Consider the following 27,032-nt stretch of genomic DNA (forward strand, 5'->3'; position numbering starts at 1 on the left):
TTAAAGGCATGAGCAATAAATTAAAAAAAATCTAAGATTACAATTCTAACTTGTCACAAAATTAGTAAACTTTCGAAAACGATTTTCAAGCTCATAATTTAAAAACATGCACATGCATTCCTTTGACCATAGCTCTGATACCATTTGTTGGAATCGATCTAGGGTTTAAGAAAAAGTTTAACGCTTCGTTAAGCGGCGGAATTTTAAAAATTTTCTTTTTAAGTAAAACTAGTTTTTACTAACCTAGACAAGAGCATGTACATGTAAATAAAAACTAATATGAGCTATTAAAGTTACTAACCTTTCTTGAAGCTTGAACCTTGTAGAAGCTTTTGGAAAGTTGCAACGCTCGTCTCCCCTCGCAGCACGTCTCTCTTTCTTTCCTCGGCACCTCGAGCAACCACGAAAGTTTCTATCACTAAATCACTCGAAAAGAAGGAATCAGTGAGTGGGCACTTTTAAACACTACGACTTGAGAACGAGTCTCGAAGTCGCAGAGCTAAACACTAGGTCGAGTGAGGACCTAGGTGCCAAGACAAGAAATAATCGAAAATAAACTAGAGAGAGAGAGAGAGGATTTTCGGCCAAAGTTCTAGAGAGAGAGTCTCTCAAATCTCTTAAACTTGGATGATTGAAAATGAGAAGAATGAGGCTCCTATTTATAGGAAAGGTCTCACCTTCAATAAGGTAGTTTCCTCTTTTATAAAATGAGCCAATTTCCTCTTTCTTTTCCTTGAGAAGCTCGGCCAAAATAGACTTCATTAAGTCTTGGAATAGTTTCCTATTTTGTTCCATGCCTTGCCTTGTCTCTCTCTTGGCCGAATTCCATATAGCATCCTCATGCAAATTTGTTTCCTCTTTTTCTTTTGGCAAGTATCTTGATACATTTATGCACAAAATATTCTCTCTTGGTTGGGTATGTTGGGCGCCTATGTCCTTCTAGAATGGGCTTCTAGAAGCTTTTCCATTTGTTCATGACAACATGAAAAAGGCCCAATAAGAATTTTCAATAAAATTCTTATGAAATGAAATTAATTCACAAGGCCCAATGATCAAGTCATGGCCGAGTGAAACATGTCATAAAATGACCTTGTCAAAAATTTATTGACATTCATTTCATCATTTGTTTAAAAAGACAAAAATACCCTTTTCGCTATTTTCGTTCTTGTTTTGACTTAGCTTCCAGTTTAACTATTCCTATCGATGTGATTCGTGACAGTGACCTCATGGACCCAAATGAACAAAGCTTTAGCTAAACACTTGGACTCAAAAGTTCACAAACCTTTTCCAAGTTTAGCTTAATGCCAACTGACTCCAGTAAAGAGCTGACACTGAAAATCTCTCGGTTCAAATGAATTTATTTTCTACTCAAGAATTCACCTAATTATGATGAGCGGATCCACTGAATATTATCTATGTTTACCCTTCATGAATGTCATCAGCTAGTCGGGATTTACTAAATTACCATTTTACCCTTCTAGCTGTTATTTCCTCAACTCCTTTGTCGCTTGTGAATAAGTTAGAAACAATGTATTGACGAGGAGCTAACAAGTCACATTGTTTCATCCAAAAGAGTCAGGACTCAATTTGGACACTGGCCAGTTCATTTATTCACACTCCAAGGAACAAAGCATGAGGTGACATACATTGCATTTCAGCAATCTTGTACATGAATTCCATATCTATGAGAACTTCACAAAGTTACTCATGACAGACTCACAACTTAGTACTTCACCAATAGGCCTTGTTCGGAATCACATAGTGAGTCCGAACTTTGACTTTCTCAAATGACAATACTAAGGTGTGAAATGGCATGTCTCATTTCAGGATTAAGGTAAGCATGATTCAATTCATACATAGTGACTTCGAGACATAAGAGGTTAAATGGTTTGTTCTTATATTGTCTCTAGAAGTGCACTGGTCAATTCAGTACCTTCGGAAGATACCTAGAAGAACTATAGAGTCTCCAACTCTCAATGCCTCATAACCAGACATCATAGATTCTTCTAACAATCATACTGAGGTCAATAGTCCTTTGACCCTAAGATTGCGAATATATCGTTTTAAGCAAACTACGAAGAGTTTGTTCATGCAAATCTACATTTGTCTCTTCGTAAGTTGTTAAGTTTGTTTATGGACTAAAAGACTAAGGTTTTATCATAAAGCTTCAAACAAAGAAAGAATGAATGAACGTTTCAACTTTATTAATGAATAAGCAATTACAAGCAAGAGTCTTCGTAAGACTATATGACATCAAATGCACATAAATAGACACTACTACTCTTCTTGTGGGCACCATTGACAACATTTATTTTCTACTCAATAATTAAACCTAATTACAATGAGTGGATCCACAGAATATTATCTATGTTTACCCTTCATGAATATCATCAGCTAGTGGAGATTTACAAAATTACCATTTTACCCTTCTAATTGTTATTTCCTCAACTCCTTTGTCGCTTGTGAATAAGTTAGAAACAATGTATTGACGAGGAGCTAACAAGTCACATTGTTTCATCCAAAAGAGTCAAGACTCAATTTGGACACTAGCTAGTTCATTTATTCACATTCCAAGGAACAAAGCATGAAGTGATATACATTGCATTTCAGCAATCTTGTACATGAATTCCATATCCATGAGAACTTCACAAAGTTACTCATGACATCTTCACAACTTAGTACTTCACCCATACGTCCTGTTCGGAATCACATAGTGAGTCCAAACTCTGACTTTCTCAAATGAGAATACGTAAGCTGTGAAATGGCATGTCTCATTTCAGGATTAAGGTAAGCATGATGCAATTCATACGTAGTGACTTCGAGACATAAGATGTTAAATGGTTTGTTCTTATTTTGTCTCTAGAAGTGCACTGGTCAATTCAATACCTTCGGAAGATACCTAGAAGAACTATAGAGTCTCCAACTCTCAATGCCCCATAACCAGACATCATAGATTCTCCTAACAATCATACTGACGTCAATACTCCTTTGACCCTTAGATTGCAAATATATCGTTTTAAGCAAACTACAAAGAGTTTATTCATGCAAATCTACGTTTTTTCTCTTCGTAAGTTGTTAAGTTTGTTTATGGACTAAAGACTAATGTTTTATCATAAAGCTTCAAACAGATAAAAACTGGCAAGGTATCGTTTTCTTAAGGTCTAATGTTTAAGGTCTGTTAAGGTCTTTAGGGCTTTAGTGGAAAAGCAAATTGGCAAACAGATAAAATCCCTTCGATCCGATCGAGGTGGTGAGTATATGTCTGGAGAGTTCGATGACTTTCTTAAAGAAGAAGGCATCGCTTCTCAGCTTACCGCACCTGGCACACCTCAACAAAACGGAGTGTCAGAGAGAAGGAACCGAACTCTAATGGAGATGGTTAGATCAATGATTAGTTACTCATCACTCCCTCCTTCCTTTTGGGGGTATGCCCTCGAAATAGCCCCTTACATTCTGAACCAAGTTCTGTCCAAAACGGTTCCTGGTACTCCCTATGAAAGATGGACTGGCCGTAAAGTAAGTCTGGGCCACATCCGAATTTAGGGTTGCCTGCACATGTGCTAAGGCAAAAGACTAGCAAGTTGACTAGTAGGTCAGAATTGCGACTGTTTGTGGGATATCCAAAGGAAACCAAAGGTTTCATTTTTATAGTCCCGAGGATGATAAGACTTTCGTTACCACGAATGCTCGGTTCCTTGAGGAGGACTTTATGAAGGATGCAAAACCTAGAAGCAAAATTGTGCTTGAAGAAAAGTTGGGCGAGGAAGCTTCTACCTCATCTGTAAGAACTGTTCTTACCCCAACTGAAACACAACCTAACTCTTCATAATCTCGTCAAGTAGTACTTTGACGTAGTGGGAGGGCTACTGAAAAGCCTGACAGGTACATGTCCTATGGAGACTCTCTCGTAGCCATCTCCGACATGGATGACCCTGTTTCCTATAGCCAAGCGATGGCTTGTTCTAAATCAAACCTTTGGCTTGACGACATGAAAGTTGAAATGCACTCGATGTATGTCAACAAAGTCAGGAAACTTGAAAACCTTGCTGAAGGGATTAAACCCGTAGGGTGTAAGTGGATATACAAGAAGAAAATGGGTCCGGATGGGAACGTCGAGACGCTCAAAGCACGACTTGTGGCTAAGGGTTATACCCAACGAGAAGGGATTGACTATGAAGAAACATTCTCGCCAGTCCCGATGCTTAAATCCATCCGTATACTTCTATCCATAGCTGCAGCTCTCGACTATGAGATCTGGCAAATGGATGTCAAGACGGCCTTCCTGAATGGCAATCTTGACGAGCGCATTTACATGGCTCAACCAAATGGTTTCGTGGATAAAGGTCAAGAGACCAAGGTTTGTGAGTTACTTAAGTCCATTTATGGACTAAAGCAAGCATCTAGGTCATGGAATATTAGATTCGATGAAACTGTGAAAAGCTTCGGCTTTGAACAGTCAATAGATGAGCTCTGTGTTTACAGGTTAATACACGAAGGCAAAGTTGTGTTTCTGGTAATATATGTCGATGATATATTACTCATAGGTAATGATGTGGGTAAGTTATCTGAGGTTAAGGTCTGGCTGGCAAAGCAATTCGATATGAAGGATCTAGGAGAAGCCGCGTACATTATGGGGATCCAAATCTTTTGAGATAAAAAAAACCGGACCCTATCGCTCTCTCAAGCATCTTATATTGATAAGGTGATGGATAGCTTCTCGATGCAAGACTCCAAGAAGGGACAAACACCCTTTAGGCATGGAGTCTCACTCTCTAAGGACCAGTCTCCCAAGACTGCACACGAGATTGAAGACATGAGGAAAATTCCTTACGCCTCTGTTGTAGGAAGCCTCATGTATGCTATGCTTTGCACTAGACCTGATATCTGTTTCGCCGTTGGCGTAGTTAGCCGTTTCCAATCCAACCCTAGACCCGAGCACTGCATTGCTGTTAAGCATGTTCCCAAGTATCTTCGAAGAACTAGGAACTTGATGCTTACATATTCAAGTACTGACTTGATTATGACGGGATATACCGACTCCGATTTTCAAGCGGATAAGGATTCCATGAAATCCACTTGGGGATCTGTGTTCATCCTTAATGGTGGAGCTGTTGTGTGGAGGAGTATTAAGAAATCTTTCATTGTGATAATAGTGGGGTTGTCGCTAACTCAAAGGAACCTCGAAGCCATAAGCGCTCTAAGCATATTGAGAGGAAATACCATTTGATTCGAGAGATCATGCAGCGCGGAGACGTGAAAGTGAAGAAGATCTCAACGGTGGACAACCTGGCAGATCCATTCACCAAGGCCATAGTGAACAAGGTCTTCCGCCAACATCGAGAGTGATTAGACATGAAGGACTACACACATCTTCTTTAAGTAAAGTGGGAGTTTGTTGTCAATGGTGCCCACAAGAAGAGTTGTAGTCTTTATTTTGTACATTTGATGTAATAAAGTCTCACGAAGACTCTTGCTTGTAATTGCTTATTCATTCAATAAAAGGTTGAAACGTTCATTCATTGTTCTTTGTCGATTTGAAGCTTTATGATAAAACATTAGTCTATACTCCATAAACAAACTTAACAACTTACGAAGAGACAAATGTAGATTTGCATGAAAAAACTCTTCGTAGTTTGCTTAAAACGATATATTCGCAATCTAAGGGTCAAAGGACTATTGACCGCAGTACAATTGTTAGGAGAATCTATGATGTCTGGTTATGGGGCATTGAGAGTTGGAGACTCTATAGTTCTTCTAGGTATCTTCCGAAGGTACTGAATTGACTAGTGCACTTCTACAGACAAAATAAGAACAAACCATTTAACCTCTTATGTCTCGAAGTCACTACGTATGAATTGCATCGTGCTTACCTTAATCCTGAAATGAGACATGCCATTTCACAGCTTACGTATTCTCATTTGAGAAAGTCAGAGTTCGGACTCACTATGTGACTCTTAACATGACCTATTGGTGAAGTACTAAGTTTTGAAGATGTCATGAGTAACTTTGTGACGTTCTCATAGATATGAAATTCATGTACGAGATTGTTGAAATGCAATGTATATCACCTCATGCTTTGTTCCTTGGAATGTGAATGAATGAAGTGGCCAGTGTCCAAATTGAGTCCTGACTCTTTTGGATGAAACAATGTGACTTGTTAGCTCCTCGTCAATACATTGTTTCTATCTTATTCACAAGCGACAAAGGAGTTAAGGAAATAACAGCTAGAAGGGTAAAATGGTAATTTTGTAAATCCCGAATAGCTGATGATATTCATGAAGGGTAAACATTGATAATATTCAGTGGATCCACTCATTACAATTAGGTTGAATTCTTGAGTAGAAAATAAATTCATTTGAACCGAGAGATTTTTAGTGTCAACTCTTTAGTGGAGTCAGTTGACAATAAGCTAAACTTGGAAAAGGTTTGTCAACTTTTGAGTCCAAGTATTTAGCTCAAACTTTGTTCATTTGGATCCATGAGGTCACTGTCACAAATCACATCGAGTAGGAATAGTTAAACTAGAAGCTAAGTCAAAACAAGAACGAGACAAGTTTTACGAAAATTGTCTAAATGGTATTTTTGTCTTTTTGGACATAGGACGAAATGAATGTCAATAATTTTTTTGACATGGTCATATGATGACATAAACCACTCGGCCATGATGTGTTCATTGGGCCTTATGAATTAATTTCATTTCATAGAATTTTACTTGAAAATTCTTAATGGGCTTTTCTTATGTTGTCATGAACAAATGAAGTAAAATCTATAAACCCATTCTAGAAGCCTTGCACGTCCAACCCTAGGAAAAGAGGGCGTGAATAATATCGAAAACGTAACTGGAGTGAAGAAATATTTCATGCACTCCCGAGCGCAAGGCGACGGTGAGTCTCTCAACGACGAGAGCCACACCCCCTCGCCCCCTCCACCTCAGGACAGTCGGGACGACCGCATCCTTGAGATGGAGGAGAAAATCCGCCAACTAAAGATAGCCAATGCAAGGTACCACCGTCAACTAGCGGGCAAGGCACCCCCACAGGGAATCCGAGGACCTCATGGACGAGGGGCATGACTATGACCCCGACTATGAAGGCTTGGAAATTTCGGCGGACATCGAGAATTCTCTCACCAAAGACGGGGAACTCCCTGTTGAGATCGAAGTCGGTCCATCGATCCCGCCGCCTAAAACAAAGGCAATACCGATCGTTTTCGAGACACCGGAAATTCAAAAACGATTCAAGGCTGGCCGGGCTTCCCCGGCCGGAAAGCCTAACGGGCCCCGGCCCACTAGGCCTGAGTGCCCCGACGCACCCACATCCCGATGGATCTGCGCGCGCGCCAGCCTACCCGCGCCCACAGGCCGCGCACGCACCTGCGCCCCCGGCCTAGTGGGCCTGAGCGCGCCCTAGCGGGCATGGCCGGCGCGCCCTCCCGCGCCCCGGCCGTTCCGGCCCGCGCGCGCTCCAGCAACCCGGCCGAGCACGCCTGCTGCCTCAGCCGGACGTCCCTGCTGCCCCGGCCGAGCGCCCCTGCTGCCTCGGCCGGGCGCTCTTGCTGCCCCGGCCGAGCGCGCCTGCTGCCTCGGCCAGGTGCCCCTGCTGCCCCGGCCGAGCGCCCCTGCTGCCTTGGCCGGAGGGTCCTACTGCCCCGGCCGAGCGCCCCTTCCGCCTTGGCCGGAGGCTCTTGCTCCCCTGGCCGAGAGCCCTGCTGCCTCGGCCGGGCACACCTACCGCCGGGCACCCCGCGCCCGGTCAGGACTCACACCATGCGCACCCCGCACCCCTCCAGAGAGCGCGCCCCACGCCTACCGAGGCGTTAGGCCTCGCGCGCCCCGCTCCTGGCCACCCGGTGGGCCTTGAGGGGGCCGGCCCAAGGCCTCCTCCAAATGCTATAAATACCCCCCCCCCCTTAGGCGGAGAAAAAGGCATCCTCATTCATCTTGGTTCATCCCAACACTCCTCTCTCTCACTCGAGAACTCTCTCCCCTCTCGTTCTCTTGTGACATTCCAAGATCGCGCACTCCTCCTCCCTCGGCTCAGAAAGGCAATGACCCCCCTCCTCGAGAGGGAGCGCTCTCCTCTTCTGCGACCCGAGCTTCTGCAGGACATACTGATCTCCCGCTTCTTGGCCCTTGAGCTAGACATCTGAGCTACGAGATAAGCGACCCATCTAAAGTCTTCACTAGAACCTACGAGCCGGGTCCTACTCTAAAGCCTTGGATTCTCAAGCCTCCGAGCCCAAGATAGCCCCAACATTCAAATTGAACTATGTTCTGACCTGATCCCGACTAAAGGGTACGTAGGCAGCTAACTTTTGGCACGGTCACACCCCCCAAAACACACCTCAGGGTCTGGAGGGTGCAGCTTGGTCTACGAGCTCCCATTTTTGGCCCGGGCGCGGTCACTTGGTCCGGCCTTGGATCGAACCGCCCAAGGTATTTAATCGTTGTTCATTTTCGTGCGACAACATTTTGGCGCTAGAAGGAGGGGACTTCCCGACTTACACAGCCCGAAATCTCTTCTACAGCTCGACCCCTTTCTTCTCAACTTGAGAAAGACATGAGTGGTCAACGACCCGTTCATTCTGAGGGCGTAAATAACCCCGAAAATGCAACTGGAGTGAAGAAATACTTACTGCGCTCCCGAGCGCAAGGCGACGGTGAGTCTCTCAACGACGAGAGCCACACCCCCCCGCCCCCTCCACCCGAGCACAGTCGGGACGATCGCATCCTTGACATGGAGGAGAAAATCCGCCAACTAAAGATAGCCAATGCAAGGTAGCACCGTCAACTAGCGGGCAAGGCACCTGCACAGGGCACCCCCCACGGGGAATCCGAGGACCTCATCGACGAGGGGCATGACTATGACCCCGACTATGAAGGCTTGGAAATTTCAGCGGACATCGAGACTTCTCTCACCAAAGACGGGGAACTCCCTGTTGAGATCGAAGTCGGTCCATCGATCCCGCCGTCTAAAACAAAGGAAATACCGATCTCCTCTCAAGAAGAGACCTCCCGACATTCAGCCCATGACCGACTCGGTCAAAGAGGCAATGTCAGGGAAGGTCCAACGACTCGGCAAGTGAGGCATGTGGCTAGAAGCTCACGCCCCATACCACCGGGCCGGATCTTAGAGATCGACTTACCGCCCAACGGAACAACCGTGGCGAAGACCTCCGGGAGAGGCTAAGTGCTCGCAAGGGTAACAACCCTATGGCCCCAATCAATGGGGACCCCCGCACGGCTCAAGGGTCGAATGAAAGGCGCCAGGTGACTCCTCTTGAACAAGGAGTGACCCCCAACACTGGCCTCGATGTCGTCACCATGATTCACAATCTTCGCAACGAAGTGCGTGAGCTGCGTTAAGGAGGCTTGGCAGGTGATACATACGGGGTCGTAGAAGAACATTCCTCGCCCTTCACTGCCCAAATCCTTGCTGAGGTGTGCACGGGAAACCTCAAACTCCCGAATCTCCCTCCATACAATGGGAAAACTGATCCCACGTATCACATCCAACATTACGAAACTTGGATGACGATGCAGGGCGTTTCACCTGGGGCTCTATGCCAGGCTTTTAGTCTTACCCTCACCGGACCCGGTTTTGAGTGGTTTGAGAATTTAAGACCAGGGAGCGTCCAATCCTTCAAAGACCTGAAGGACATGTTCCTAGCACGATTTGCTACATCGATGGTCCAAAAGAAGACCAAGATGTACTTATGGTCAATCAGGCAAGAGAATAACGAGTCCTTGAGATAGTATCTCACCTGATTCACCGCAGAATCAAATAAGGTTGACCGCTTTGACGACAGTGACGCAATTACAGCCATCATCAAGGGTTTGCGCACCGGAGACTTCTTAAAGTCCGTCGTCGGCAGAGTCCCTTCTACGATGGCCGAGTTAATGAAGTGAGCCAAGACCTTCATGGGGGTGGAAGATTACCTCGACGGCCGCAGGAGCAGCAACCAAAGCTCCCGCCATCGGGACGAGTCCGGCAACGAGCCAGGCAACCCCCGCAAAAGGGTAAACAAGGGAGGTCAAGCTTCCGATAGCCGACCCCCTATGTCTCAAAAGCAGTGTCTTGCGAGAAATTTTAGAGACTACTCGAGTTACACCCCTTTGAACGCCCTGGTAGAGCAAATCTACGCTGTGGCGTGTGACAAGTTCACCGCTCCGACTCCGATGAAAGGCGGCCTCGCATCTCGCGACCGGTCCCGTTATTGTGAGTTCCACCGGGATTACGGTCACACGACCGCTCAATGCTTCCATCTTAGAAGGCAAATTGAGACATTAATCCAAAAAGGAGAGCTCAAAGAGTTTGTCCTTCGCATGGTAGGAGCTACAGACCCCACCGACAACAGGCCACAGCCTGAGAAAGGTAGAGGGGCCAACGCCAACACCGACCGCACCGCGGCCGCGGCTATGGCCGATGCGCAACTCCACGTGGTCACCACCATCCTAGGTGGCTTGCAAGACTGGGACTCGGCCCGGCAAAGAAAAAACCTCCTCAGAGCTGCCTCTCAAGAAGGCCTTGTCGGGCAAGTTAACCTCACCTATGAGGAACCTCCGTCCGTACCTCACGAGATGATACAATTCACCAATGAAGAGGAAAAGCGAGTTGTGCACCCGCATAATGACGCTATAGTCCTTAAGGCCCAGGTGGCCAACAACTTGGTAAAAAGATCTCTTATAGATAATGGCAGCGCAGCCGATATAATCTTTAAGACCACCCTAGAGCGCATGAAAGTCGGGGGGCTCCGCCCTGTCCCAACTCAGACACGTCTGTTTGGGTTCACGGGAGAAAATTTCATGACTGAAGGAATCATTGATTTACAAGTCACCTTCGGAACTACCGGAGGTATCGAAGTCGTTCACATGGTCCCTTTTCTTGTGGTTGACCAGGAGTCGCCCTACAATGTTATCATTGGGCGACCCACGTTGAACAGAATAAGGGCCATCACATCCACATATCATCTACTCGTGAAATTCCCCAAAGAGGAAGGGATTGGCATCATGCCCGGCGATCAGACCCAAGCGATTATTGTTGTCAATGGTTCCCACAAGAAGAGTTGTAATGTTTATTTATGTACATTTGATGTGATATAGTCTTACGAAGACTCTTGCTTGTAAATGCTTATTTATTAATAAAAGTTGAAACGTTCATTCAATCTTCCTTGTCTGAAGCTTTATGATAAAACATTAGTCTTTAGTCCATAAACAAACTAAACAACTTACAAAGAGGCAAATGTAGATTTGCATGAACAAACTCTTCTGTAGTTTGCTTAAAACGATATATTCGCAATCTAAGGGTCAAAGGACTATTGACCTCAGTACGATTGTTAGAAGAATCTATGATGTCTGGTTATGAGGCATTGAGAGTTGGAGACTCTATAGTTCTTCTAGGTATCTTCCGAAGGTACTGAATTGACCAGTGCACTTCTAGAGACAAGATAAGAACAAACCATTTAACCTCTTATGTCTCGAAGTCACTACGTATAAATTGCATCGTGCTTATCTTAATCTTGAAATGAGACATGCCATTTCACAGCTTACGTATTCTCATTTGAGAAAGTTAGAGTTCGGACTCACTATGTGATTCCGAACAGGGCCTATTGGTGAAGTACTAAGTTGTGAGAATGTCATGAGTAACTTTGTGAAGTTCTCATAGATATGGAATTCATGTACAAGATTGCTGAAATGCAATGTATATCACCTCATGCTTTGTTCCTTGGAGTATGAATAAATGAACTGGCCAGTGTCCAAATTGATTCTTGACTCTTTTTGGATGAAACAATGTGACTTGTTAGCTCCTCGTCAATACATTGTTTCTAACTTATTCATAAGCGACAAAGGAGTTGAGGAAATAACAGCTAGAAGGGTAACATGGTAATTTTGTAAATCCCGACTAGCTGATGATATTCATGAAGGGTAAACACTGATAATATTATGTGGATACACTCATTACAATTAGGTTGAATTCTTGAGTAGAAAATAAATTCATTTGAACCGAGAGATTTTCAGTGTCAACTCTTTAGTGGAGTCAGTTGACATTAAGCTATACTTGGAAAAGGTTTGTGAACTTTTGAGTCCAAGTATTTAGCTCAAGCTTTGTTCATTTGGATCCATGAGGTCACTGTCACGAATCACATCGAGTAGGAATAGTTAAACTAGAAGCTAAGTCAAAACAAGAACGAAAATTGTCGAAAGGGTAATTTTGTCTTTTTGGATATGGCATGAAATTAATGTCAATAAATTTTTGGACAATGTCATATGATGACATATTATATCACACGGTCATAACATGTTTATTGGGCCTTGTGAATAAATTTCATTTCATAGAATTTTGCTTGAAAATTCTTAATGGGCTTTTCTTGTGTTGTCATGAACAATTAAAGAAAAACCTAGAAAGCCTTTCTAGAAGGCTTTTTGCCGTCCAACCCAAGTGAATGGGAGACCAAATTTCGTGCAGCCCTTAGTGTGAAAGAGAGTTTATTTTTTGCATTAATGTATGAAGATACTTGCCAAAAGAAAAAGAGGAAACAAATTTCCTCTTGGAGGATATGACATGGGCGGCCAAGGCAAGTAACATAGGAAAGAATTTTGCTTCTAGAAGACAAGGCTCACACGCCCAAATGAGAAAAGGAAATAAGGAATATTTGCTCATGAATATGTGATATTCTATAGAAGAGGAAACTACCTTATTGAAGGTAAAGCCTCTCCTATAAATAGGAGCCTTATTCTTCTCATTTCATCATCCAAAGCTTTTGAGATTGAGAGCTTCTCTCTCTAGACTTGGCCGCCCCTCTCTCTCTCTCTCTAGTCAATTTCGTTTTATTGTTTTGGCACATAGGTCCTCATTTCACCTAGTGTTTAGCTCTGCGACTTCAAGACTCGTTCTTAAGTCGTAGTGTTTAACAGTGCCCACTCACTAATTCCTTTTATTCGAGTGATTTAGTGATAGAAACTTTCGTGGTTACTCGAGTTGCCGAGGAAGGAAGAGAGACGTGCTGCGAATATGAGCATAGAAGTTTACTAACCTTTTTAGATGCTTGAACGTTGCAACCTTTTTCCAAAAGCTTCTCAACGTTCAAGCATCTAAAAAGGTTAGTAAACTTCTATGCTCATATTAGTTTTTATTTACATGTGCTTGCACTTTGTCTAGGTTAGTAAAAACGTTTTACTTGAAAATGAAAATTTTTAAAATTCCGCCGCTTACCGAAGCGTTAAAGTTTTTCTTAAACCCTAGATCGTTTCCAAAAAATAGTATCAGAGCTATGGTCAAAGATTAGCATGTACATGTATTTAAAAATATGAGCTTGAAAATCGTTTTCGAAAGTTTACTAATTTTGTGACAAGTTAGAATTGTTTTCTTAGATTTTTTTAATTTATTGCTCTTGCCTTTAAATTAAAAATCATGTTGTTTTTCTATGAGTTTGGGATGATATTAAAACACATTAGAATCGGTTCTAAAATTTTTTAATTTTTTATATTGAAAAACGTGTTTTAAAGGTTTGAGAATTTTCGAGTAAAATTTTGTGACTAGTTTTGTTGTCTTGCTAGTTTCTTATTTTTACTTGAATCGTTTTATGCTTTTTGTTATTTCTTTTATATCATGTTATTACCTTGCTAATAAAACACAAATAAAAGCTTTAACAACTTCATAAAACGTTCCGTTACACTCTATTCTTTTTCGCACCTAAAAAGGACCAAGCTTTAATTATTTCTTTTTCTTCGAGCTGGAGTAAAACCCGCAGTAAAAGTGGCATAACTCTCTGCTCCGAAATCAAAATTTAATGATTCTTGAATAAAATTAAAGCTCTGTCTCTCCTCTGTACAATTCCACCGGTTTCAGGTAAAAAGGACATCAGAGCCGCCAGTTATGGCGATTTTACTCCGATGTGCACGGCTGTTCCGAAACTCCAGTTTTTTAGAATTCCGGATTTTCAGCCCCACTACCATGAGTTATAGAACTCTAATGAGAAAAATTTCTTGAGCAAAAATGTTTTTCATAAGATTATAAACATGATGTGTAAGATTAAAATGTTTTGATTTTTTAAAGTTTAATTGAAATTGAATTTTTACAAAACTAGTTTGTATTTTGAAAAACCGTTTTCACTTCAAACTTGAAAAATATTTTGTCATCCAAATCAAATAAATTTTCAAAATGTTTTCAAAACTATATCTATATCACATATGTTTAAAATCTATATGCTCTTGAAAATTTGAGTGGGAGGTCTCCTTGTAGACAAGCCGAAAAATAAAAAGATGTGTAATCTCAAACTTTCAAGTGTTCGAGTGAGTTAAAGTTCACACTTCCCTCACGCACTTTCTCGAAATAGAAAATAGGAAAAGATCGAGTATGTACCTTGTGCCTTTATGCACTAACATTGCTCTGTACATGAATATCTAGGATTCTTTTCTAGTTGTCCGCTCTATCGCTCTATAACTAGGAAAACCGTTTCCGAACTTATAAGTGTCGATGTACCAACTCCAAAAACTAAGTGGGAGGGTTATATTTGTTGTTTGTAACCCACGATCCCCAACACTAATGAAAGAAGCAATTAACGTGGGACTAATAGCCGCTCTTGCGACCCTCTCTTAAATGGGAGTACTCCAAGGCGTTTTTGCTTCGATCATTGCTCAATGAGCTACATCCGAGAGTGAGACGATGATGACAAGGCCTCCCCTTGGGGGATTGTTTTTCAAAGTTGATCTTTTGGACTAAGTGGTTGGTTGCACACTTAGGCTCAATCTCTAGTAATCCTCCCTTGAGGCTCTGCGAAAGGATGTGAGTGATCAAACCAATTTAAAAGGTGGCTAGTCAAAATTGGTGTATTGACATCTTGGCTAAGCATTAATGATGTGTCATTTACTTATAAATGGAGATTTTTTGGGGCCTTCTCTTGAGGGAGTAAATTATCGTTTGGTTTATAACACCTTTGGATTTTATCAAGTCTTAATCGAACTTAAATCCTAAACCAAAAGACTAATCGTAAACTTGTTTCAACTTAATTAAGCAACATGCCTCTCAAACATCTCTCAATCATCCTTTCCTCGAACAAACTCGAAAACGAAAACTACGTAGATTCAAAACGTAACCTCGACATTGTCCTTACCATTAACAAGCACAAATTGGTACTCACCACCCCCTGTCCTCAAACGAATGATGATTCGACTCAAGAGGACAAAGACGCCTTGGCGGCCTGGCTCAGCTCCGATGAGATTGTGAGGTACTATATCTAAGCATCAATGAACAATTTGTGGCAACAACAACATCTTGACATCGAGACTGCCGCCGACATGCTCAACAATCTCCATGAGATGTTTGGAGGGCAAAGGCGTCAAACAAGGCAACAAGCAGTCCGACAGTTTATGAACTGTCATATGAAGGCTAGGACTCCTGTTAGAGACTTTATGATACTGATCATTAGTTTTCTGAATAGAATGGAAATCCTATGATCTGAGACTGATGGGAAGAATGCCATAGATATGATCTTAGAAACTCTCCCCGCATCTCTTGATACCTCCAAGATGAACTACTCCGTAAACAAGCTAGAGTACACTGTAACCAAGCTTCTGATGGAACTTCACACTACTGTAGGTCTCACTAAGAGAAAGAGGAATAAAGGAGAGGCACATGCTACTGAGCACAAAGCCTCCGCCTCTGGAACTAAGAAGAGACCTCACAAGGCCGATAAAAAGAACTGTCCTGCCTATCTCAAAGCAAAGGAACATAGTATTATACTAGTTACCGAAGCATGCTTAGTACCTGATAATGTATCAACATGGATTCTTGACTCCGCTGCTACTAACCATATTTGTTGTTCCTTGAATGGTTTCAAGAAAACCAAAAGCTTAGAGGAAGGCGAGTTCTGTTTCAAATGGGGTGATGGGAGCCTGGTGTCTGCGAAGGCTGTGGGATCTGTGACGCTGTCTTTTGAAGACCGCACTTTAAACTTGAATAATGTTTATTTTGTTCCTACCTTTGGGAGGAACTTAATATTCGTTGCTCGTCTTCTTGAGCAAGATTATTGTTTAAAGTTCATTAAGAATGGAATTCGTATTTCGTTTCCTGATAATTCTTTTGTCACTGATGCATGTATGAAGAATGCTCCTTTTTACATTTATCCCACTCAACCTTCCATTTTAGACACCGAACTAGATAATGATCTAATTAGGGAGCCAAAGAGGATCAAACTTTCTGAATCCTCCGATCTAACAAAATCAACACACCTATGGCACTTAAGACTTGGTCATATCAGTCTAGATAGGATTAAGAGACTTGTAAGGGACGGTCCACTCCAAGCCTCTGCAATAGGTTCACTACCTACTTGTGAATCCTACATAGAAGGAAAAATGACTAAGCGACCTTTCTCTGATAAGGGTCGAAGAGCCATTGAGTTGTTGGAACTAATACATTCTTATGTATGTTGTCCTCTCAGCCAACAGGCACGTGGGGGATATGAATACTTCGTTACCTTCACTAATGATTACTCACGATATGGTTTTGTGTATTTGCTCAAACACAAATCCGAGACCTTTAACGTATTTAAGGTCTTTAGGGCCTTAGTGGAAAAGAAAATTGGCAAAGTGATCAAAACACTTCGATCTGATCGAGGTGGTGAGTATATGTCTGGAGAGTTCGATGACTTTCTTAAAGAAGAAGGCATCGCTTCTCAGCTTACCGCACCTGGTACACCTCAACAAAACGGAGTGTCAGAGAGAAGGAACCGAACTCTTATGGAAATGGTTAGATCAATGATGAGTTACTCATCACTTCCTCTTTCCTTTTGGGGATATGCCCTCGAAACAGCCACTTACATTCTGAACCAAGTTCCGTCCAAAACGGTTCCTGGTACTCCTTATGAACGATGGACTGGCCGTAAAGTAAATCTGGGTCACATCCGAATTTGGGGTTGCCCTGCACACGTGCTAAGGCAAAAGACTAGCAAGTTGGCTAGTAGGTCAGAATTGTTTGTGGGATATCCAAAGGAAACCAAGGGTATCATCTTCTATAGTCCCGAGGCTGATAAGACATTCGTTAGCACGAATGCTCGTTTCCTTGAGGAGGACTTTATGAAAGATGCAAAACCTAGAAGCAAAATTGTGCTTGAAATAAAGTTGGGTGAGGAAGCTTCTACCTCATCTGTAAGAACTGTTCTTACCCTAACTGAAACACAACCTAACTCATCAGAATCTCGTCAAGTAGTACTTCGACGTAGTGGGAGGGCTACTCAAAAGCCTGACAGGTACATATCTTATGGAGACTCTCTTGTAGCCGTCTCTGACATGGATGATCCTGTTTCCTATAGCCAAGCGATGGCTTGTTCGGAATCAAACCTATGGCTTGACGCCATGAAAGTTTAAATGCACTCGATGTTTGTCAACAAAGTTTGGAAACTTGTAGACCTTCCTGAAGGGATTAAACCCGTAGGGTGTAAGTGGATATACAAGAAGAAAATGGGTCCTGATGGGAACGTCGAGACGTTCAAAGCACGACTTGTGGCGAAGGGTTATACCCAACAAGAAGGGATTGACTATGAAGAAACCTTCTCGCTAGTCGCGATGCTTAAATCCATCCGCATACTCCTATCCATAGCTGCAGCTCTCGACTATGAGATCTGGCAAATGGATGTCAAGACAGCCTTTCTGAATGGAAATCTTGACGAGCGCATTTACATGGCTCAACCAGACGGTTTTGTGGAAGAAGGTCAAGAGACCAAGGTTTGTGAGTTGCTTAAATCCATTTATGGATTAAAGCAAGCATCTAGGTCATGGAATATTAGATTCGATGAAACTGTAAAGAGCTTTGGCTGTGAATAGTCAATAGATGAGCCTTGTGTTTACAAGTTAATACAAGAAGGAAAAGTTGTGTTTCTGGTGCTATATGTCGATGCTATACTACTCATTGGTAATGACGTGGGTAAGTTATCTGAGGTTAAGGTCTGGCTGGCAAAGCAATTTCATATGAAGGATCTAGGAGAAGCCGCGTACATTCTGGGAATCCAAATCTTTTGAGATAGGAAATACCGGACCCTGTCGCTCTCTCAAGCATCTTATATTGATAAGGTGATGGATCGCTTCTCGATGCAAGACATGAGGAAAATTCCTTACGCCTCTACCGTAGGAAGCCTTATGTATGCTATGCTTTGCACTAGACCTGACATCTGTTTCGCCGTTGGCGTAGTTAGCCGTTTCCAATCCAACCCTTGACCCGAGCACTGGATTGCTGTTAAGCACGTTCTTAAGTATCTTCGAAGAACTAGGAACTTGATGCTTACATACTTAGGTACTGACGTGACCATGACGGGATATACCGACTCCGATTTTCAAGCGGATAAGGATTCCAGAAAATCCTCTTCGGGATCTGTGTTCATCCTAAATGGTGGAGCTGTTGTGTGGAGGAGTATTAAGCAATCTTGCATTGCTGACTCCACAATGGAAGCAGAATATGTGGCTGCTTGTGAAGCATCCAAAGAGGCTGTATGGCTTAGAAAATTCCTTAAGTATTTGGAAGTTGTTCCAAACGTCGACGAGCCCATGACCCTTTATTGTGATAATAGTGAGGTTGTCGCTAACTCAAAGGAACCTTGAAGCCATAAGCGCTCTAAGCATATTGAGAGGAAATACCATTTGATTCGAAAGATCGTGCAGCGCAGAGACGTGGAAGTGAAGAAGATCTTGACGGTGGACAACCTAGCAGATCCATTCACAAAGGCCCTAGCGAACAAGGTCTTCGACCAACATCGAGAGGGATTAGGCTTGAACGACTACACACATCTTCTTTGAGTCAAGTGGGAGTTTGTTGTCAATGGTTCCCACAAGAAGAGTTGTAGTGTGTATTTATGTACATTTGATGTCATATAGTCTTACGAAGACTCTTGCTTGTAAATGCTTATTTATTAATAAAAGTTGAAACGTTCATTCAATCTTCCTTGTCTGAAGCTTTATGATAAAACATTAGTCTTTAGTCCATAAACAAACTAAACAACTTACGAAGAGACAAATGTAGATTTGCATGAACAAACTCTTCGTAGTTTGCTTAAAACGATATATTCGCAATCTAAGGGTCAAAGGACTATTGACCTGAGTACGATTGTTAGAAGAATCTATAATGTCTAGTTATGAGGCATTGAGAGTTGGAGACTTTATAGTTCTTCTAGGTATCTTCCGAAGGTACTGAATTGACCAGTGCGCTTCTAGAGACAAGATAAGAACAAACCATTTAACCTCTTATGTCTCGAAGTCACTACGTATGAATTGCATCGTGCTTACCTTAATCCTGAAATGAGACATTCCATTTCACACCTTACGTACTCTCATTTGAGAAAGTCAGAGTTCGGACTCCCTATGTGATATTCCGAACATGGCCTATTGGTGAAGTACTAAGTTGTGAGAATGTCATGAGTAACTTTGTGAAGTTCTCATAGATATGGAATTCATGTACAAGATTGCTGAAATGCAATGTATATCACCATATGCTTTGTTCCTTGGAGTGTGAATAAATGAACTGGCTAGTCTCCAAATTGAGTCTTGACTCTTTTGGATGAAACAATGTGACTTGTTAGCTCCTCGTCAATACATTGTTTCTAACTTATTCACAAGCGACAAAGGAGTTGAGGAAATAACAGCTAGAAGGGTAAAATGGTAATTTTGTAAATCCCGACTAGCTGATGATATTCATGAAGGGTAAACACTGATAATATTCTGTGGATCCACTCATTACAATTAGGTTGAATTCTTGAGTAGAAAATAAATTCATTTGAGCCGAGAGATTTTCAGTGTCAACTCTTTAGTGGAGTCAGTTGACATTAAGCTAAAACTTGGAAAAGGTTTGTGAACTTTTGAGTCAAAGTATTTTAGCTCAAGCTTTTTTCATTTGGATCCATGAGGTCACTGTCACGAATTACATCGATTAGGAATAGTTAAACTGGAAGCTAAGTCAAAACAAGAACGAAAATTGTCAAAAGGGAATTTTTGTCTTTTGAGACATAGGATGAAATGGATGTCAATAAATTTTTTGACAATGTCATATGATGACATATTATATCACACGGCCATAACATGTTTATTGGGCCTTGTGAATTAATTTCATTTCATAGAATTTTGCTTGAAAATTCTTAATGGGCTTTTCTTGTGTTGTCATGAACAATTAAAGAAAAACCTAGAAAGCCTTTCTAGAAGGCTTTTGGCCGTCCAACCCAAGTGAATGGGAGACCAAATTTCGTGCAGCCCTTAGTGTGAAAGAGAGTTTATTTTGTGCATTAATGTATGAAGATACTTGCCAAAAGAAAAAGAGGAAACAAATTTCCTCTTGGAGGATATGACATGGGCGGCCAAGGCAAGTAAAATAGGAAAGAATTTTGCTTCTAGAAGAAAGGCTCACACGCCCAAATGAGAAAACGAAATAAGGAATATTTTCTCATGAATATGTGATATTCTATAGAAGAGGAAACTACCTTATTGAAGGTAAAGCCTCTCCTATAAATAGGAGCCTTATTCTTCTCATTTCATCATCCAAAGTTTTAGAGATTGAGAGCTTCTCTCTCTAGACTTGGCCGCCCCTCTCTCTCTCTCTCTAGTCAATTTCGTTTTATTGTTTTGGCACCTAGGTCCTCATTTGACCTAGTGTTTAGCTCTACGACTTCAAGACTCGTTCTTAAGTCGTAGTGTTTAAAAGTGCCCACTCACTAATTCCTTTTATTTTGAGTGATTTAGTGATAGAAACTTTCGTGGTTACTCGAAATGCCGAGGAAGGAAGAGAGACGTACTGCGAGGGGAGACGAACGTTGCAACCTTTTTCCAAAAGCTTCTCAACATTCAAGCATCTAAAAAGGTTAGTAAACTTCTATGCTCATATTAGTTTTTATTTACATGTGCTTGCACTTTGTCTAGATTAGTAAAAACGTTTTACTTGAAAAAGAAAATTTTTAAAATTCCGCCGCTTACCGAAGCGTTAAACTTTTTCTTAAACCCTAGATCGTTTCCAACAAGGATATGCTACGTCCAGGGCATGGACGGCAAGCCCGCTGAAAAAAGGGTCAACACGATCTATCAACTGGAAGACGACTACCCGTGTGATCAAACAGACGCACGACAACTCGGGGAACTAGACCCCCGCGACGGTATCGAGGTTGAAAGTTGACACCCCCGATGATCTCACTTTGATCGTCCTCGACGAAGCTAAACCTCGCCAGGTAGTGAAGATCGGTGCACAACTCGCTCTCGCCATCAAAACTCAACTCGCGTCCTTCCTTCGGGAGTTTAAGGATGTCTTTGCGTGGACACATGCAGACATGCCTAGTATAGACCCCGATGTGATTGTGCACCGATTGAATGACTATAAAACTATCGCTGAAAAGGTACAAGCTAGACGCGCGTTCAACCTTGAACGGTACCTAGCGATAAATGAAGAAGTTGAAAAGCTTCGCTCCGCTGGTTTTATCCGAGAAGCCAAGTACCCGAAATGGGTGGCCAATGTGGTCATGGTCAAAAAGCCTAATGGGAAGTGGCACATTTGTATAGATTACAAAGATCTCAACAAAGCCTGCCCAAAAGATTGCTTTCCACTCCCACGCATCGAACAACTGGTCGACGCCACGGCGGGACATGAACTGCTAAGTTTCATGGACGCCTACTCGAGCTATAACCAGATACGAATGCACGAGCCCGATCAGATCAAGACGACCTTCGTTACTGATCGCGGCCTCTACTGCAACAAGGTCATGCCTTTCGGCCTTAAAAATGCAGGAGCTACTTACCAACGATTGGTAAACCGAATCTTCGCTGACCTAATCAGCAAGACTATGGAAGTTTACGTGGACGACATGGTCGTCAAAAGCCTATTAGCTGCCAATCACGTAGACAACATAAGGGAGATGTTCTTAATCCTCTGTCGGTACAAAATGAAGCTCAACCCCAACAAATGTGTATTCGGGGTCTAATTGTTGTCAATGGTGCCCACAAGAAGAGTAGTAGTGTCTATTTATGTACATTAATGTCATATAGTCTTACGAAGACTCTTGCTTGTAATTGCTTATTCATTAATAAAAAGTTGAAACGTTCATTCAATCTTTCTTTGTTTGAAGCTTTATGATAAAACCCTAGTCTTTTAGTCCATAAACAAACTTAACAACTTACGAAGAGACAAATGTAGATTTGCATGAACAAACTCTTCGTAGTTTGCTTAAAACGATATATTCGCAATCTTAGGGTCAAAGGACTATTGACCTCAGTATGATTGTTAGAAGAATCTATGATGTCTGGTTATGAGGCATTGAGAGTTGGGGACTCTATAGTTCTTCTAGGTATCTTCCGAAGGTACTGAATTGACCAGTGCACTTCTAGAGACAATATAAGAACAAACCATTTAACTTCTTATGTCTCGAAGTCACTATGTATGAATTGCATCATGCTTACCTTAATCCTGAAATGAGACATGCCATTTCACACCTTAGTATTCTCATTTGAGAAAGTCAAATTTCGGACTCACTATGTGATTCCGAACAAGGCCTATTGGTGAGGTACGAAGTTGTGAGTCTGTCATGAGTAACTTTGTGAAGTTCTCATAGATATGGAATTCATGTACAAGATTGCTGAAATGCAATGTATGTCACCTCATGCTTTGTTCCTTGGAGTGTGAATAAATGAACTGGCCAGTGTCCAAATTGAGTCTTGACTCTTTTGGATGAAACAATGTGACTTGTTAGCTCCTCGTCAATACATTGTTTCTAACTTATTCACAAGCGACAAAGGAGTTGAGGAAATAACAGCTAGAAGGGTAAAATGGTAATTTAGTAAATCCCGACTAGCTGATGACATTCATGAAGGGTAAACATAGATAATATTCAGTGGATCCGCTCATCATAATTAGGTCGAATTCTTGAGTAGAAAATAAATTCATTTGAACCGAGAGATTTTCAGTGTCAGCTCTTTAGTGGAGTCAGTTGGCATTAAGCTAAACTTGGAAAAGGTTTGTGAACTTTTGAGTCCAAGTGTTTAGCTAAAGCTTTGTTCATTTGGGTCCATGAGGTCACTGTCACGAATCACATCGATAGGAATAGTTAAACTGGAAGCTAAGCCAAAACAAGAACGAAAATAGTTAAAAGGGTATTTTTGTCTTTTGAGACAAAGGATGAAATGAATGTCAATAAATTTTTTGACAAGGTCATTTTGTGACATGTTTCACTCGGCCATGACTTGATCATTGGGCCTTGTGAATTAATTTCATTTCATAAGAATTTTATTGAAAATTCTTATTGGGCCTTTTTCATGTTGTCATCAACAAATGGAAAAGCTTCTAGAAGTCTTTTCTAGAAGGCCTTGGGCGCCCAACATACCCAACAAAGAGAGAGAATTTATTTTGTGCATAAATGTATTTAGATACTTGCCAAAAGAAAAAGAGGAAACAAATTGCATAAGGATGCATATAGAATTTCGGCCATAAGAGTAAAAGGCAAGCCAAGGAACAAAAAAGGAAACAAATCCTAGCCTTCTAGAAGGCTGCCTTGGGGGCCTAAGAGGAATGGGAAATAAGGGTTATTTTGCTCATGAATATGTGATATTCTATAGAGGAGGAAACTACCTTATTGAAGGTGAGACCTCTCCTGTAAATAGGAGCCTCATTTCCTCACAATTCATTCATCCAAGTTTAAGAGATTTGATAGACTCTCTCTCTAGAACTTTGGCCGAAAATCCTCTCTCTCTCTCTCTAGTTTATTTTCGATTATTTCTTGTCTTGGCACCTAGGTCCTCACTCGACCTAGTGTTTAGCTCTGCGACTTCGAGACTCGTTCTCAAGTCGTAGTGTTTAAAAGTGCCCACTCACTGATTCCTTCTTTTCGAGTGATTTAGTGATAGAAACTTTCGTGGTTGCTCGAGGTGCCGAGGAAAGAAAAGAGAGACGTGCTGCGAGGGGAGACGAGCGTTGCAACTTTCCAAAAGCTTCTACAAGGTTCAAGCTTCAAGAAAGGTTAGTAACTTTAATAGCTCATATTAGTTTTATTTACATGTACATGCTCTTGTCTAGGTTAGTAAAAACTAGTTTTACTTAAAAAGAAAATTTTTAAAATTCCGCCGCTTAACGAAGCGTTAAACTTTTTCTTAAACCCTAGATCGATTCCAACAAATGGTATCAGAGCTATGGTCAAAGGAATGCATGTGCATGTTTTTAAATTATGAGCTTGAAAATCGTTTTCGAAAGTTTACTAATTTTGTGACAAGTTAGAATTGTAATCTTAGATTTTTTTTTAATTTATTGCTCTTGTCTCTAAATTAAAAACCATGTTGATTTTCTATGAGTTTGGGATGTTTTTAAAACACATTAGAATCAGTTCTAAAAGTTTTTTTTTTTTATATTGAAAAACGTGTTTTAAAGGTTTGAGATTTTTCGAGTAAAATTTTGTGACTAGTTTTGATATCTTGCTAGTTTCTTATTTTTACTTGAATCGTTTTATGCTTGTTGTTATTTCTTTTATTCTATGTTATTACCCTGCTAATAAAACACAAATAAAAGCTTTTAACAACATCTTAAAACGTTCCGTTACACTCGATTCTTTTTCGCACCTAAAAAGGACCAATCTTTAATTTATTTCTTTTTCTTCGAGCTGGAGTAAACCCGCATTAAAAGTGGCATAACTCTCTGCTCAGAAATCGAAATTTAATGATTCTTGAATCAAATTAAAGGTCTGTCTGTCCTCTGTCCAATGCCACCGGTTTCGGCTCAAAAGGACATCGGAGCCGCCAGATATGGCGATTTTACTCCGAGGTGCGCGGCTGTCTGAAACTCCAGTTTTTTAGAAATCCGGATTTTCAAACCCCACTACCATGAGTTATAGAACTCTAATGAGAAAATTTTCTTGAGCAAAAATGTTTTTCATATGATTATAAACATGATGTGTAAGATTAAAATGTTTTGATTTTTGAAAGTTTAATTGAAATTGAATTTTTACAAAACTAGTTTGAATTTTGAAAAACCGTTTTCACTTTCAAACTTGAAAATATTTTGTCATCCAAATCAAATAAATTTTCAAAATGTTTTCAAAACAATATCTATATCACATATGCTCAAAATCTATATGCTCTTGAAAATTTGAGTGGGAGGTCTCGTTGTAGACAAGCCGAAAAATAAAAAGGTGTGTAATCTCAAACTTTCAAGTGTTCGAGTGAGTTGAAGTTCACACTTCCCTCACGCACTTTCCCGAAATAGAAAATAGGAAAAGATCGAGTATGTACCTTGTGCCTTTATGCACTAATACTGCTCTGAACATGTCAATCTAGGATTCTCTTCTAGTTGTCCGCTCTGTCGCTCTCTAACTAGGAAATTTGTTTCCGAACTTATAAGAGTCGATGAACCATCTCCAAAAACAAAGTGGGAGGGTTATATTCGTTGTTTGTAACCCGCGATCCCCAACACTAATGAAAGATGCAATAACGTGGGACTAAGAGCCGCTCTTGCGACCCTCACTTAAATGTGAGTACTCCAAGGCGTTATTGCTTCGATCATTGCTCAATGAGCTACGTCCGAGAGTGATGCAATGATGGCAAGGCCTCCCCTTGGGGGATTTTTTTTCAAAGCTGATCTTTTGGACTAAGTGGTTGGTTGCACACTTAGGCTCAATCCCTAGTATCCTCCCTTGAGGCCCTGCGAAAGGATGTGAGTGATCAAACCAATTTACAAGGTGGTTAGTCAAAATAGATGTATTGACATCTTGGCTTAGCATTAATGATGTGTCATTTACTTATAAATGGAGATTTTTTGGGGCCTTCTCTTGAGGGAGTAAATTATCGTTTGGTTTATAACACCTTTGGATTTTACAAAAGTCTTAATAAAACTTAAATCCTAAACCAAAGACTAATCATAAACTTGTTTCAACTTAAATAGGCAACATGTCTCGCAATCATCTCTCAATCATCCTTTCCTCGATCAAACTCGAAAATGAAAACTACGTAGATTCGAAACGTAACCTCGACATAATACCTACCGTTAACAAGCACAAATGGGTACTCACCACCCCGTGTCCTCCTCTGACGAATGATGATTCAACTCAAGAGGACAATGACGCCTTAGCGGCCTGGCTTCGATCCGATGAGATTGTGAGATGCTATATCTTGGCATCTATGAACAATATGCTGAAAAAGCAACATCGTGACTTCGAGACTGCCGCTGACATGCTCTACAATCTCCTTGAGATGTTTGGAGGGCAAAGGCGTCAAACAAGGCTACAAGCAGTCCGACAGTTTATGAACTGTCATATGCAGGCTAGGACTCCTGTTGGAGACTTCATGATACTGATCATTAGTTTCCTAAATAAAATGGAAATCCTAGGATCTGAGATTGATGGGAAGAATATCATAGATACGATCTTAGAAACTCTCCCCGCATCTATTGATACCTCCATGATGAACTACTTCATAAACAAGCTAGAGTACACTGTTACCAAGCTTATGAAGGGACTTCACACTGCTGTAGGACTCACTAAGAGAAAGAGGAATCAAGGAGAGGCACATGCTACTGAGCAAGAAGCCTCCGCCTCTAGAACTGTGAAGAGACCTGACAAGGCCGATAAAAAGAACTGTCCCGCCTATCTCAAAGCAAAGGAACATAGTATTGTACTAGTTACCGAAGCATGCTTAGTAGCTGATAATGTATCATCGTGGATTATTGACTCCACTGCTACTAACCATATTTGTTGTTCCTTGAATGGTTTCAAGAAAACCAAAAGCTTAGAGGAAGGCGAGTTCTGTTTCAAATGGGGTGATGGGAGCCTGGTGTCTGCAAAGGCTGTGGGATCCGTGACGCTGTCTTTTGAAGACCGCACTTTAAACTTGAATAATGTTTATTTTGTTCCTACCTTTGGGAAGAACTTAATATCCGTTGCTCGTCTTCGTGAGCAAGATTATTGTTTAAAGTTCATTAAGAATGGAATTCGTATTTCGTTTCCTGATAATTCTTTTGTCACTGATGCATGTATGAAGAATGCTCTTTTCTACATCTATCCCACTCAACCTTCTCTTTTAGACACCGAAATAGATAACG

Source organism: Urtica dioica, chromosome 4 (genome assembly GCF_054948205.1).
Source record: "Urtica dioica subsp. dioica isolate 48M chromosome 4, U.dioica_male_clone48M_v1_H2, whole genome shotgun sequence".
In the NCBI taxonomy this organism is placed as follows: Eukaryota; Viridiplantae; Streptophyta; class Magnoliopsida; order Rosales; family Urticaceae; genus Urtica; species Urtica dioica.